The sequence below is a fragment of the Heterodontus francisci genome, unplaced genomic scaffold (assembly GCF_036365525.1).
Source record: "Heterodontus francisci isolate sHetFra1 unplaced genomic scaffold, sHetFra1.hap1 HAP1_SCAFFOLD_69, whole genome shotgun sequence".
NCBI lineage: Eukaryota > Metazoa > Chordata > Chondrichthyes > Heterodontiformes > Heterodontidae > Heterodontus > Heterodontus francisci.
The window spans coordinates 5791388-5809927 of record NW_027140851.1 but is presented as its reverse complement, the minus strand read 5'-3'; positions in this window follow the sequence as shown (position 1 = coordinate 5809927).

Sequence of the window (18540 nt, the reverse complement as noted above, 5' to 3'; positions counted from 1 at the left end):
ATACGGGATTAGTGTAGGAATAGTATAAATGGGTGGCTGATGGTCGGCACAGACTCGGTGGGCCGAAGGGCCTGTTTCAGTGCTGTATCTCTAAACAAAACTAAATACTGACACCTAGTGTCAAAGACACAAACTGATACACAGTAACAAAGACATACACTGACACCCAGTAACACAGACACACACACACCAAGTAACAAAGACATACACTGACACCCAGTAACAAAGACATACACTGACACCCAGTAACACAGACACACACGGACACCAAGTAACAAAGACACACACTTACACCAAGTAACACAGACACACACTGACACCCAGTAACACAAACAAACACACTGACACCCAGTAACACAGACACACACTGACACAAAGTAACACAGACATACACTGATACCCAGTTGCACAGGCAGACACTGACACCCAGTAAAACAAACCAACACACACTGACACCCAGTAACACAGAGAAACACTGATACACAGTAACAAAGACATACACTGACACCAAGTAACACAGACACACACTGACACCCAGTAACAAAGACATACACTGACACCAAGTCACAAAGACATACACTGATACCAGGTCACATAGACATACACTGATACCCAGCAACACAGACATACACTGACACCAAGTAACAAAGGCATACACTTACAGCAAGTAACAAGGACACACACTTACACAATGTAACGCAGACATACACTGACACCAAGTAACAAAGACAGACAAATACACCAAGTAACAAAGACATATACCTACACCAAATAATTTGACATACACTGACACCAAGTAACAAAGACATACACTGTTACCCATTAACACAGACACACACTTACACCAAGTAACAAAGACATTCACTGACACCAAGTCACAAAGACACACACTGACACCCAATAACAAAGACATACACTGACTCCAAGTCACAAAGACATACACTGATACCCAGTAACACAGACGCACACATACACCAAGTAACACAGACATACACTTACAACAAGTAATAAAGACATACACTGATACCCAGGAACACAGACACACACTTTCACCAAGTAACAAAGACATACACTTACACCAAGTAACACAAACACACACTTACACCAAGTAACAAAGAAATACACTGACACCAAGTAACAAAGACATGCAATTACACCAAGCAACAAAGACACAAACTTACACCAAGTAACACAGACACACACTGATACCCAGTAACACAGACACGCACTTCCACCAAGTAACAAAGTCAAACACTGACACCAATTAACAAAGACATACACTTAAACCAAGTAACACAAACACACACTTACACCAAGTAACAAAGACACACACTGACACCAAGTAACGCAGACACACACTTACACCAAGTAACAAAGACAAACACTGATACCCAGTAACACAGACACACACTTACACCAAGTAACAAAGACATACACTTACACCAAGTAACACAAACACACACTTACACCAAGTAACAAAGACATACACTGACACCAAGTAACAAAGACATACAATTACACCAACTAACAAAGACATACACTGACACCAAGTCACAAAGACACACACTTCCACAAAGTAACAAAGACAAACACTGACACCAAGTAACAGAGACATACACTTACACCAAGTAACACAGAAATACACTGACACCAAGTAACAAAGACATACACTTACACCAATTAACAAAGACACACACATACACCAAGTAACACAGACATACACTGACACCAAGTAACAAAAACAGACAATTACAGCAAGTAACAAAGACTCACACTTACACCAAGTAACACAGAGATACACTGACACCATGTAACAAAGACATGCACTGATACCCAGTAACACAGACATACACTGACACCAAGTAACAAAGACATACAATGACACCAAGAAACAAAGACATACACTGATACCCAGTAACACAGACACACACTTACACCAAGTAACAAAGACATACACTGACACCCACTAACAAAGACATACACTGACACCAAGTCACAAGGACATACACTGATACCCAGTAACACAGACACACACTTACACCAAGTAACAAAGACAAACTCTGACACCAAGTAACGAAGACATCCACTGACACCAAGAAAAAAAGACATACACAAATACCAAGTAACACAGACACACACTGACAGCCAGCAACACAAACAAACACACACTGACACTCAGGAACATAGCGAAACACTGACACACAGTAACAAAGACATACACAGACACACACTGTCACCAAGTAACAAAGACATACACTGACACCCAGGAACAAAGACATACACTGACACCAAGTCACAAAGACATACACTGATACCCAGTAACACAGAAACACACTTCCACAAAGTAACAAAGGCAAACACTGACACCAAGTAACAAAGACATACACTTACACCAAGTAACACAGACATCCTCTGACACCAAGTAACAAAGACATACACTTACACCAAGTAACAAAGACACACACTTACACGAAGCAACACAGACATACACTGACAACAAGTAATAAAGACATACACTGACACCCTGTAACACAGACACACACTTACACCAAGCAACAAAGACATACACTGACCCCAAGTAACAAAGACATACACTGATACCCAGGAACACAGAAACACACTTACACCAAGAAACAAAGAGACACACTTACACCAAGTAACACAGACATACACTGACACCAAGTAACAAAGACATACACTGACACCACAGAACAAAGACATAAACTGACACCCAGTAACAAAGACATACACTGACACCAAGTCACAAAGACATACACTGACACCCAGTAACAAAGACATACACTGACACCAATTCACAAAGACATACACTGACACCAAGTAACAAAGACATACACTGATACCCAGTAACACAGACACACACTTACACCAAGTGACAAAGACATACACTGACACCAAGTAACAAAGACATACACTGACACCAAGTCACACAGACATACACTGACACCAAGTAACAAAGACATACAATTACACCAAGTAACAAAGACACACACTTACACCAAATAACACAGACATACACTGACACCAAGTAACAAAGACATACACTGTTACCCAGTAACACAGACACACACTTACACCAAGTAACAAAGACATACACTGATACCAAGTGACAAAGACACACACTTGCACCAAGTAACACAAACACTCACTTACACCAAGTAACAAAGACATACACTGACACCAAGTAACAAAGACATACAATTACACCAAGTAACAAAGACACAAACTTAACCAAGTAACACTGACATACACTGACACCAAGTAACAAAGACATACACTGTTACCCAGTAACACAGACACACACTTACACCAGGTAACAAAGACATACACTTATACAAAGTAACACAGACACACCCTTACACCAAGTAACACAGACACACACTTACACCAAGTAACAAAGACATACACTTCCACCAAGTAACACAGACATACACTGACACCAAGTAACAAAGACATACAATTACACCAAGTAACAAAGACACACACTTACACCAAGTAACACAGACATACACTGTCACCATGTAGCAAAGACATGCACTGATACCCAGTAACAAAGACACACACTTGCACCAAGTAACAAAGATATACACTGATACCCAGTAACACAGACACACAATTACACCAAGTAACAAAGACATACACTGACACCAAGTAACAAAGACACACACTGACACCAAGTCACAAAGACAGACACTGACACCCAGTAACAAAGACATACACTGACACCAAGTAACAAAGACATACACTTACACCAAGTAACACAGACATACACTGACACCAAGTAACAAAGACATACAATTACACCAAGTAACAAAGACTCACACTTACACCAAGTAACACAGACATACACTGACACCAAGTAACAAAGACATACACTGTTACCCAGTAACACAGACACACACTTACACCAAGTAACAAAGACATACACTGATACCAAGTAACACAGACACACACTTACACCAAGTAACACAGCCATACACTGACACCAAGTAACAAAGACATACACTGATACCCAGTCGCACAGACACACACTGGGCGGCACATTGGCACAGTGGTTAGCAGCCTCACAGCTCCAGGGACCCGGGCTCGATTCTGGGTACTGCCTGTGCGGAGTTTGCAAGTTCTCCCTGTGTCTGCGTGAGTTTCCTCCGGGTGCTCCGGTTTCTTCCCACATGCCAAAGACTTGCAGGTTGATAGGTTAATTGGCCATTATAAATTGACCCTAGTATAGGTAGGTGGTAGGGAAATATATAGGGACAGGTGGGGATGTGATAGGAATACGGGATTAGTGTAGGATTAGTATAAATGGGTGGTTGATGGCCGGCACAGACTCGGTTGGCCGAAGGGCCTGTTTCAGTGCTGTATCACTAAACTAAATACTGACACCCAGTAACACAAACAAATACACACTGACACCCAGTAACATAGAGAAACACTGATACACAGTAAACAAAGACAGACACTGACACACAGACACACACTGTCACCAAGTAACAAAGACATACACTGACACCCAGTAACAAAGACATACACTGACACCGAGTCACAAAGACATCCACTGACAAGCAGTAACACAGACACACACTTACAACAAGTAACAACGACATACACTGACACCAAGTAACAAAGACATACACTTACACCAAGTAACAAAGACATACACTGACACCAAGTAACAAAGACAGACACTGATACCCAGTAAAACAGACACACACTGACACCAAGTAACAAATACATACACTGACACCAAGAAAGAAAGGCATACACTTACACCAAGTAACAAAGACACACACTTGCACCAAGTAACAAAGACATACACTGATACCCGGTAACACAGACACACATTTACACCAAGTAACAAAGACATACACTGACACCAAGTCACAAAGACACACACTGACACCCAGTAACAAAGACATACACTGACACCAAGTCACAAAGACATACACTGATACCCAGTAACACAGACACACACTTACACCAAGTAACACAGACATGCACTGACACCAAGTAACAGAGACATACACTGATACCTAGTAACACAGACACACACTTACACCAAGTAACAAAGACAGACACAGATACCCAGTAACACAAACACACACTTACACCAAGTAACAAAGACATACACTGACACCAAGTAACAAAAACATACAATTACACCAACTAACAAAGACACAAACTTACACCAAGTAACACAGACACACACTGATACCCAGTAACACAGACACGCACTTCCACCAAGTAACAAAGTCAAACACTGACACCAATTAACACAGACATACACTTAAACCAAGTAACACAAACACACACTTACACCAAGTAACAAAGACACACACTGACACCAAGTAACGCAGACACACACTTACACCAAGTAACAAAGACAAACACTGATACCCAGTAACACAGACACACACTTACACCAAGTAACAAAGACATACACTTACACCAAGTAACACAAACACACACTTACACCAAGTAACAAAGACACACACTTCCACCAAGTAACAAAGACAAACACTGACACCAAGTAACAGAGACATACACTTACACCAAGTAACACAGAAATACACTGACACCAAGTAACAAAGACATACACTTACACCAATTAACAAAGACACACACATACACCAAGTAACACAGACATACACTGACACCAAGTAACAAAAACAGACAATTACAGCAAGTAACAAAGACTCACACTTACACCAAGTAACACAGAGATACACTGACACCATGTAACAAAGACATGCACTGATACCCAGTAACACAGACATACACTGACACCAAGTAACAAAGACATACAATGACACCAAGAAACAAAGACATACACTGATACCCAGTAACACAGACACACACTTACACCAAGTAACAAAGACATACACTGACACCCAGTAACAAAGACATACACTGACACCAAGTCACAAGGACATACACTGATACCCAGTAACACAGACACACACTTACACCAAGTAACAAAGACAAACTCTGACACCAAGTAACGAAGACATCCACTGACACCAAGAAAAAAAGACATACACAAATACCAAGTAACACAGACACATACTGACAGCCAGCAACACAAACAAACACACACTGACACTCAGTAACATAGCGAAACACTGACACACAGTAACAAAGACATACACAGACACACACTGTCACCAAGTAACAAAGACATACACTGACACCCAGGAACAAAGACATACACTGACACCAAGTCACAAAGACATACACTGATACCCAGTAACACAGAAACACACTTCCACAAAGTAACAAAGGCAAACACTGACACCAAGTAACAAAGACATACACTTACACCAAGTAACACAGACATGCTCTGACACCAAGTAACAAAGACATACACTTACACCAAGTAACAAAGACACACACTTACACGAAGCAACACAGACATACACTGACAACAAGTAATAAAGACATACACTGACACCCTGTAACACAGACACACACTTACACCAAGCAACAAAGACATACACTGACCCCAAGTAACAAAGACATACACTGATACCCAGGAACACAGAAACACACTTACACCAAGAAACAAAGAGACACACTTACACCAAGTAACACAGACATACACTGACACCAAGTAACAAAGACATACACTGACACCACAGAACAAAGACATAAACTGACACCCAGTAACAAAGACATACACTGACACCAAGTCACAAAGACATACACTGACACCCAGTAACAAAGACATACACTGACACCAATTCACAAAGACATACACTGACACCAAGTAACAAAGACATACACTGATACCCAGTAACACAGACACACACTTACACCAAGTGACAAAGACATACACTGACACCAAGTAACAAAGACATACACTGACACCAAGCCACACAGACATACACTGACACCAAGTAACAAAGACATACAATTACACCAAGTAACAAAGACACACACTTACACCAAATAACACAGACATACACTGACACCAAGTAACAAAGACATACACTGTTACCCAGTAACACAGACACACACTTACACCAAGTAACAAAGACATACACTGATACCAAGTGACAAAGACACACACTTGCACCAAGTAACACAAACACTCACTTACACCAAGTAACAAAGACATACACTGACACCAAGTAACAAAGACATACAATTACACCAAGTAACAAAGACACAAACTTAACCAAGTAACACTGACATACACTGACACCAAGTAACAAAGACATACACTGTTACCCTGTAACACAGACACACACTTACACCAGGTAACAAAGACATACACTTATACAAAGTAACACAGACACACCCTTACACCAAGTAACACAGACACACACTTACACCAAGTAACAAAGACATACACTGCCACCAAGTAACACAGACATACACTGACACCAAGTAACAAAGACATACAATTACACCAAGTAACAAAGACACACACTTACACCAAGTAACACAGACATACACTGTCACCATGTAGCAAAGACATGCACTGATACCCAGTAACAAAGACACACACTTGCACCAAGTAACAAAGATATACACTGATACCCAGTAACACAGACACACAATTACACCAAGTAACAAAGACATACACTGACACCAAGTAACAAAGACACACACTGACACCAAGTCACAAAGACAGACACTGACACCCAGTAACAAAGACATACACTGACACCAAGTAACAAAGACATACACTTACACCAAGTAACACAGACATACACTGACACCAAGTAACAAAGACATACAATTACACCAAGTAACAAAGACTCACACTTACACCAAGTAACACAGACATACACTGACACCAAGTAACAAAGACATACACTGTTACCCAGTAACACAGACACACACTTACACCAAGTAACAAAGACATACACTGATACCAAGTAACACAGACACACACTTACACCAAGTAACACAGCCATACACTGACACCAAGTAACAAAGACATACACTGATACCCAGTCGCACAGACACACACTGGGCGGCACATTGGCACAGTGGTTAGCAGCCTCACAGCTCCAGGGACCCGGGCTCGATTCTGGGTACTGCCTGTGCGGAGTTTGCAAGTTCTCCCTGTGTCTGCGTGAGTTTCCTCCGGGTGCTCCGGTTTCTTCCCACATGCCAAAGACTTGCAGGTTGATAGGTTAATTGGCCATTATAAATTGACCCTAGTATAGGTAGGTGGTAGGGAAATATATAGGGACAGGTGGGGATGTGATAGGAATACGGGATTAGTGTAGGATTAGTATAAATGGGTGGTTGATGGCCGGCACAGACTCGGTTGGCCGAAGGGCCTGTTTCAGTGCTGTATCACTAAACTAAATACTGACACCCAGTAACACAAACAAATACACACTGACACCCAGTAACATAGAGAAACACTGATACACAGTAAACAAAGACAGACACTGACACACAGACACACACTGTCACCAAGTAACAAAGACATACACTGACACCCAGTAACAAAGACATACACTGACACCGAGTCACAAAGACATCCACTGACAAGCAGTAACACAGACACACACTTACAACAAGTAACAACGACATACACTGACACCAAGTAACAAAGACATACACTTACACCAAGTAACAAAGACATACACTGACACCAAGTAACAAAGACAGACACTGATACCCAGTAAAACAGACACACACTGACACCAAGTAACAAATACATACACTGACACCAAGAAAGAAAGGCATACACTTACACCAAGTAACAAAGACACACACTTGCACCAAGTAACAAAGACATACACTGATACCCGGTAACACAGACACACATTTACACCAAGTAACAAAGACATACACTGACACCAAGTCACAAAGACACACACTGACACCCAGTAACAAAGACATACACTGACACCAAGTCACAAAGACATACACTGATACCCAGTAACACAGACACACACTTACACCAAGTAACACAGACATACACTGACACCAAGTAACAAAGACATACACTGATACCTAGTAACACAGACACACACTTACACCAAGTAACAAAGACAGACACAGATACCCAGTAACACAGACACACACTCACACCAAGTAACAAAGACATACACTGACACCCAGTAACAAAGACACACATGGACACCAAGTAACAAAGACACAGACTTACACCAAGTAACACAGACACACAATGACACCCAGTAACACAGACACACTCTTATACCAAGTAACAAAGGCATAAACTGACACCAAGTAACAAAGACATACACTTAGACCACGTAACAAAGACATACACTGACACCAAGTAACAAAGACATACACTGATACGCAGTAACACAGACACACACGTACACCAAGTAACAAAGACATACACTGATACCCAGTAACACAGACACACACTTACACCAAGTAACAAAGACATACACTGACACCAAGTAACGAAGACAGACACTGACACCCAGTAACAAAGACAGACAATGACACCACGTCACAAAGACAGACACTGACACCAAGTAACAAAGACATACACTTACACCAAGTAACACAGACATACACTGACACCAAGTAACAAAGACAAACACTGACACCAAGTAACGAAGACAGACACTGACACCCAGTAACAAAGACAGACAATGACACCCCGTCACAAAAACATACACTGACACCAAGTAACAAAGACATACACTTACACCAAGTAACACAGACATACACTGACACCAAGTAACAAAGACATACACTGTTACCCACTTACACAGACACACACTTACACCAAGTAACACAGACATCCACTGACACCAAGTAACAAAGACATACACTGATACCCAGTAGCACAGACACACACTGGACGGCACATTGGCACAGTGGTTAGCATCCTCACAGCTGCAGTGACCCGGGCTCGATTCTGGGTACTGCCTGTGCGGAGTTTGTCAGTTCTCCCTGTGTCTGCGTGAGTTTCCTCCTGGTGCTCCGATTTCTTCCCGCATGCCAAAGACTTGCAGGTTGATAGGTTAATTGGCCATTATAAATTGACCCTAGCATAGGTAGGTGGTAGGGAAATATATAGGGACAGATGGGGTTGTGATAGGAGTACGGGATTAGTGTAGGATTAGTATAAATGGGTGGTTGATGGTCGGCACAGTCTCGGTGGGCCGAAGGGCCTGTTTCAGTGCTGTATCTCTAAACTAAATACTGACACCAAGTAACACAGACACACACTGAAACCCAGTAACAAAGACATACACTGACAGCAAGTCACAAAGACATATACTGATACCCAGTAACACAGACACACACTTCCACAAAGTAACAAAGACAAACACTGACACCAAGTAACAAAGACATACACTTACACCAAGTAACAAAGACATACACTGACACCAAGTAACAAAGACATACACTGTTACCCAGTAACACAGACAGACCCTTACACCAAGTAACACAGACATACACTGACACCAAGTAACAAAGACATACACTAACACCAAGTAACACAGACATGCACTGACACCAAGTAACAAAGACATACAATTACACCAAGTAACAAAGACATACAATTACACCAAGTAACAAAGACACACACTTTCACCAAATAACACAGACATACACTGACACCAAGTAACAAAGACATACACTGTTACCCAGTAACACAGACACACACTTACACCAAGTAACAAAGACATACACTGATACCAAGAGACACAGACACACACTTACACCAAGTAACACAAACACTCAATTACACCAAGTAACAAAGACATACACTGACACCAAGTAACAAAGACATACAATTACACCAAGTAACAATGACACACACTTACACCAAGTAACACAGACATACACTGACACCAAGTAACAAAGACATACACTGTTACCCAGTAACACAGACACACACTTACAATAAGTAACAAAGACATACACTGATACCAAGTAACACAGACACACACTTACACCAAGTAACAAAGACGCACACTTACACCAAGTAACAAAGACAAACACTGACACCACGTATCACAGACATACACTTACACCAAGTAACAGAGACATACACTGTCACCATGTAGCAAAGAAATGCACTGATACCCAGTAACACAGACACACACTTACACCAAGTAACAAAGATATACACTGATACCCAGTAACACAGACACACACTTACACCAAGTAACAAAGACATACACTGACACCAAGTAACAAAGACATACACTGACACAAAGTCACAAAGACAGACACTCACACCCAGTAACAAAGACAAACACTGACACCAAGTAACGAAGACAGACAATGACACCCCGTCACAAAGACATACACTGACACCACGTATCACAGACATACACTTACACCAAGTAACAAAGACATACAATTGCACCAAGTAACAAAGACACACACTTAAACCAAGTAACACAGACATACGCTGTCACCATGTAGCAAAGACATGCACTGTTACCCAGTAACACAGACACACACTTACAATAAGTAACAAAGACATACACTGATACCAAGTAACACAGACACACACTTACACCAAGTAACAAAGACACACACTTACACCAAGTAACAAAGACACACACTGACACCACGTATCACAGACATACCCTTACACCAAGTAACACAGACATACACTGACACCAAGTAACAAAGACATACACTGATACCTAGTAACACAGACACACACTTACACCAAGTAACAAAGACAGACACAGATACCCAGTAACACAGACACACACTCACACCAAGTAACAAAGACATACACTGACACCCAGTAACAAAGACTTACACTGACACCCAATAACAAAGACACACACGGACACCAAGTAACAAAGACACACACTTACACCAAGTAACACAGACACACACTGACACCCAGTAACACAGACACACACTTATACCAAGTAACAAAGGCATAAACTGACACCAAGTAACAAAGACATACACTTACACCACGTAACAAAGACATACACTGACAACAAGTAACAAAGACATACACTGATACCCAGTTACACAGACACACACGTACACCAAGTAACAAAGACATACACTGATACCCAGTAACACGGACACACACTTACACCAAGTAACAAAGACATACACTGATACCAAGTGACACAGACACACACTTACACCAAGTATCACAAACACTCCCTTACACCACGTCACAAAGACATACACTGACACCAAGTAACAAAGACATACACTTACACCAATTAACACAGACATACAATGACACCAAGTAACAAAGACAAACACTGACACCAAGTAACGAAGACAGACACTGACACCCAGTAACAAAGTCAGACAATGATACCACGTCACAAAGACATACACTGACACCAAGTAACAAAGACATACACTTACACCAAGTAACACAGACATACACTGACACCAAGTAACAAAGACATACACTGTTACCCAGTTACACAGACACACACTTACACCAAGTAACACAGACATACACTGACACCAAGTAACAAAGACATACACTGATACCCAGTAGCACAGACACACACTGGGCGGCACATTGGCACAGTGGTTAGCATCCTCACAGCTGCAGTGACCCGGGCTCGATTCTGGGTACTGCCTGTGCGGAGTTTGTCAGTTCTCCCTGTGTCTGCGTGAGTTTCCTCCTGGTGCTCCGGTTTCTTCCCACATGCCAAAGACCTGCAGGTTGATAGGTTAATTGGCCATTATAAATTGACCCTAGTATAGGTAGGTGGTAGGGAAATATATAGGGACAGGTGGGGATGTGATAGGAATACGGGATTAGTGTAGGATTAGTATGAAGGGTGGTTGATGGTCGGCACAGACTCGGTGGGCCGAAGGGCCTGTTTCAGTGCTGTATCTCTAAACTAAACAAAATACTGACACCAAGTAACACAGACACACACTGAAACCCAGTAACAAAGACATACACTGACAGCAAGTCACAAAGACATACACTGTTACCCAGTAACACAGACACACACATACACCAGGTAACAAAGACATACACTGATACCAAGTAACACAGACACACCCTTACACCAAGTAACACAGACACACACTTACACCAAGTAACAAAGACATACACTGACACCAAGTAACACAGACATACACTGACACCAAGTAACAAAGACATACAATTACACCAAGTAACAAAGACACACACTTACACCAGGTAACACAGACATACACTGTCACCATGTAGCAAAGACATGCACTGATACCCAGTAACACAGAAACACACTTACACCAAGTAACAAAGATATACACTGATACCCAGTAACAGACACACAATTACACCAAGTAACAAAGACATACACTGACACCAAGTAACAAAGACATACACTGACACCAAGTCACAAAGACAGCCACTGACACCCAGTAACAAAGACATACACTGACACCAAGTAACAAAGACATACACTTACACCAAGTAACACAGACATACACTGACACCAAGTAACAAAGACATACAATTACACCAAGTAACAAAGACACACACTTACACCAAGTAACACAGACATACACTGACACCAAGTAACAAAGACATACACTGTTACCCAGTAACACAGACACACACTTACACCAAGTAACAAAGACATTCACTGATACCAAGAAACACAGACACACACTTACACCAAGTAACACAGACATACACTGACACCAAGTAACAAAGACATACACTGATACCCAGTAGCACAGACACACACTGGGCGGCACATTGGCACAGTGGTTAGCAGCCTCACAGCTCCAGGGACCCGGGCTCGATTCTGGGTACTGCCTGTGCGGAGTTCTCCCTGTGTCTGCGTGTGTTTCCTCCGGGTGCTCCGGTTTCTTCCCACATGCCAAAGACTTGCAGGTTGATAGGTGAATTGGCCATTATAAATTGACCCTAGTATAGGTAGGTGGTAGGAAAATATATAGGGACAGGTGGGGATGTGATAGGAATACGGGATTAGTGTAGGATTAGTATAAATGGGTGGTTGATGGCCGGCACAGACTCGGTTGGCCGAAGGGCCTGTTTCAGTGCTGTATCACTAAACTAAATACTGACACCCAGTAACACAAACAAACACACACTGACACCCAGTAACATAGAGAAACACTGATACACAGTAACAAAGACAGACACTGACACACAGACACACACTGTCACCAAGTAACAAAGACAAACACTGACACCCAGTAACAAAGACATACACTGACACCGAGTCACAAAGACATACACTGATAACCAGTAACACAGACACTAACTTACAACAAGTAACAACGACATACACTGACACCAAGTAACAAAGACATGCACTTGCACCAAGTAACAAAGACATACACTGACACCAAGTAACAAAGACAGACACTGATACCCAGTAAAACAGACACACACTGACACCAAGTAACAAAGACATACACTGACACCAAGAAACAAAGGCATACACTTACACCAAGGAACAATGACACACACTTACACCAAGTAACGCAGACATACAATGACACCAAGTAACAAAGACATACACTGATACCCGGCAACACAGACACACATTTACACCAAGTAACAAAGACATACACTGACACCAAGTCACAAAGACACACACTGGCACACAGTAACAAAGACATACACTGACACCAAGCCACAAAGACATACACTGATACCCAGTAACACAGACACACACTTACACCAAGTAACACAGACATACACTGACACCAAGTAACAAAGACATACACTGATACCTAGTAACACAGACACACACTTACACCAAGTAACAAAGATAGACACTGATACCCAGTAACACAGACGCACACTTACACCAAGTAACAAGGACATACACTGACACCCAGTAACAAAGACTTACACTGACACCCAGTAACAAAGACACACACTGACACAAAGTAACAAAGACACACACTTACACCAAGTAACACAGACACACACTGACACAAAGTAACAAAGACATACACTTACACCACGTAACAAAGACATACACTGACACCAAGTAACAAAGACATACACTGATACCCAGTAACACAGACACACACGTACACCAAGTAACAAAGACATACACTGATACCCAGTAACACAGACACACACTTACAATATGTAACAAAGACATACACTGATAACCAGTAACACAGACACACTCTTACACCAAGTAACAAAGACACACACTTACACCAAGTAACAAAGACATGCACTGACACCACGTAACACAGACACACACTTACACCAAGTAACACAGACATACACTGACACCAAGTAACAAAGACATACACTGATACCCAGTAACACAGACACACACTTACACCAAGGAACAAAGACATACACTGATACCAAGTGACACAGACACACACTTACACCAAGTATCACAAACACTCCCTTACACCAAGTAACAAAGACATACACTGACACCAAGTCACAAAGACAGACACTGACACTCACTAACAAAGACAAACACTGACACCAAGTAACGAAGACAGACACTGACACCAAGTAACAAAGACAGACAATGACACCACGTCACAAAGACATACACTGACACCAAGTAACAAAGACATACACTTACACCAAGTAACACAGACATACACTGACACCAAGTAACAAAGACATACACTGTTACCCAGTAACAGAGACACACACTTACACCAAGTAACACAGACATACACTGACACCAAGTAACAAAGACATACACTGATACCCAGTAGCACAGACACACACTGGGCGGCACATTGGCACAGTGGTTAGCATCCTCACAGCTGCAGTGACCCGGGCTCGATTCTGGGTACTGCCTGTGCGGAGTTTGTAAGTTCTCCCTGTGTCTGCGTGAGTTTCCTCCTGGTGCTCCGGTTTCTTCCCACATGCCAAAGACTTGCAGGTTGATAGGTTAATTGGCCATTATAAATTGACCCTTGTATAGGTAGGTGGTAGGGAAATATATAGGGACAGGTGGGGTTGTGATAGGAGTACGGGATTAGTGTCGGATTAGTATAAATGGGTGGTTGATGGTCGGCACAGACTCGGTGGGCCGAAGGGCCTGTTTCAGTGCTGTATCTCTAAACTAAACTAAGTACTGACACCAAGTAACACAGACACACACTGAAACCCTGTAACAAAGACATACACTGACAGCAAGTCACAAAGACACACACTGATACCCAGTAACACAGACACACACTTCCACAAAGTAACAAAGACAAACACTGACACCAAGTAACAAAGACTTACACTTGCACCAAGTAACAAAGACATACACTGACACCAAGTAACAAAGACATACACTTACACCAAGTAACACAGACATACACTGACACCAAGTAACAAAGACATACAATTACACCAAGTAACAAAGACATACAATTACACCAAGTAACAAAGACACACACTTACACCAAATAACACAGACATACACTGACACCAAGTAACAAAGACATACACTGTTACGCCCTAACACAGACACACACTTACACCAAGTAACAAAGACATACACTGATACCAAGAGACACAGACACACACTTACACCAAGTAACACAAACACTCAATTACACCAAGAAACAAAGACATACACTGACACCAAGTCACAAAGACATACAATTACACCAAGTAACAAAGACACACACTTACACCAAGTAACACAGACATACACTGACACCAAGTAACAAAGACATACACTGTTACCCAGTAACACAGACACACACTTACAATATGTAACAAAGACATACACTGATAACCAGTAACACAGACACACTCTTACACCAAGTAACAAAGACACACACTTACACCAAGTAACAAAGACATGCACTGACACCACGTAACACAGACACACACTTACACCAAGTAACACAGACATACACTGACACCAAGTAACAAAGACATACACTGATACCCAGTAACACAGACACACACTTACACCAAGTAACAAAGACATACACTGACACCAAGTCACAAAGGCACACACTGACACCCAGTAAAAAAGACATACACTGACACAAAGTCTCAAAGACATACACTGATACTCGGTAACACAGACACCCACTTACACCAAGTAACACAGACATACACTGACACCAAGTAACAAAGACATACACTGATACCCAGTAACACAGACACACACTTACACCAAGTCACACAGACATACACTGATACCCAGTAACACAGACACACACTTACACCAAGTAACAAAGACATACACTGACACCAAGTCACAAAGACACACACTGACACCCAGGAACAAAGCCATACACTGACACCAAGTATTTTGACATACACTGACACCAAGTAACAATGACATACACTGATACCCAGTAACACAGCCACACACTTACACCAAGTAACAAAGACATACACTGATGCCAAGTCACAAAGACACACACTTACACCAAGTCACACAGACATACACTGATACCCAGTAAAACAGACACACACTTACACTAAGTAACACAGACATACAGTGACACCAAGTAACAAAGTCATACACTTATACGCAATAACACAGACACACACTTACACCAAGTAACAAAGACAGACACTGATACCCAGTAACACAGACACACACTTACACCAAGTAACAAAGACATACACTGACACCAAGTAACAAAGACATAAACTGACACCCAGTAACACAGACACACACTTACACCAAGTAACACAGACAAACACTGACACCAAGTAACAAAGACATACACTGATACCCAGTAACACAGGCACACACTGGGGCGGGGGGGGGGGTGCGGCGGAGGGGCACATTGGCGCAGTGGTTAGCAACGCAGCATCACAGCTCCAGGGACGCGGGTTCGATTCTGGGTACTGCCTGTGAGGAGTTTGCAAGTTCTCCCTGTGTCTGCTTGTGTTTCCTCCCACATGCCAAAGACTTGCAGGTTGATAGGTTAATTGGCCATCATAAATTGCCCCTAGTATAGGTAGGTGGTAGGGAAATATATAGGGACAGGTGGGGTTGTGATAGAAATACGGGATTAGTGTAGGATTAGCATAAATGGGTGGGTGATGGTCGGCACAGACTCGGTGGGCCGAAAGGCCTGTTAAAGTGCTGTATCTCTAAACTAAACTAAATACTGACACCTAGTGTCACAGACACACACTGACAGCCAGTAACACAAACAAACACACACTGACACCCACTAACACAGAGAACCACTGATACACAGTAACAAAGACATACATTGATACCAAGTCACAAAGGCATACACTGACACCCAGTAACACAGACACATACTGACACCAAGTAACAAAGACATACACTGACACCAAGTAACAAAGGCATGCACTTACACCAAGTAACAAAGGCACACACTTACACCAAGTAAAACAGACATACACTGACACCAAGTAACAAAGACAGACAATTACACCAAGTAACACAGACATACACTGACACCAAGTAACAAAGACATACAATTACACCAAGTAACAAAGACACACACTTACACCAAGTAACACAGACATACACTGACATCAAGTAACAAAGACATACACTGTTACCCAGTAACACAGACATACACTTACACCAAGTATCACAGACATACACTGACACCAAGTAACAAAGACATAAACTGACACCCAGTAACACAGACACA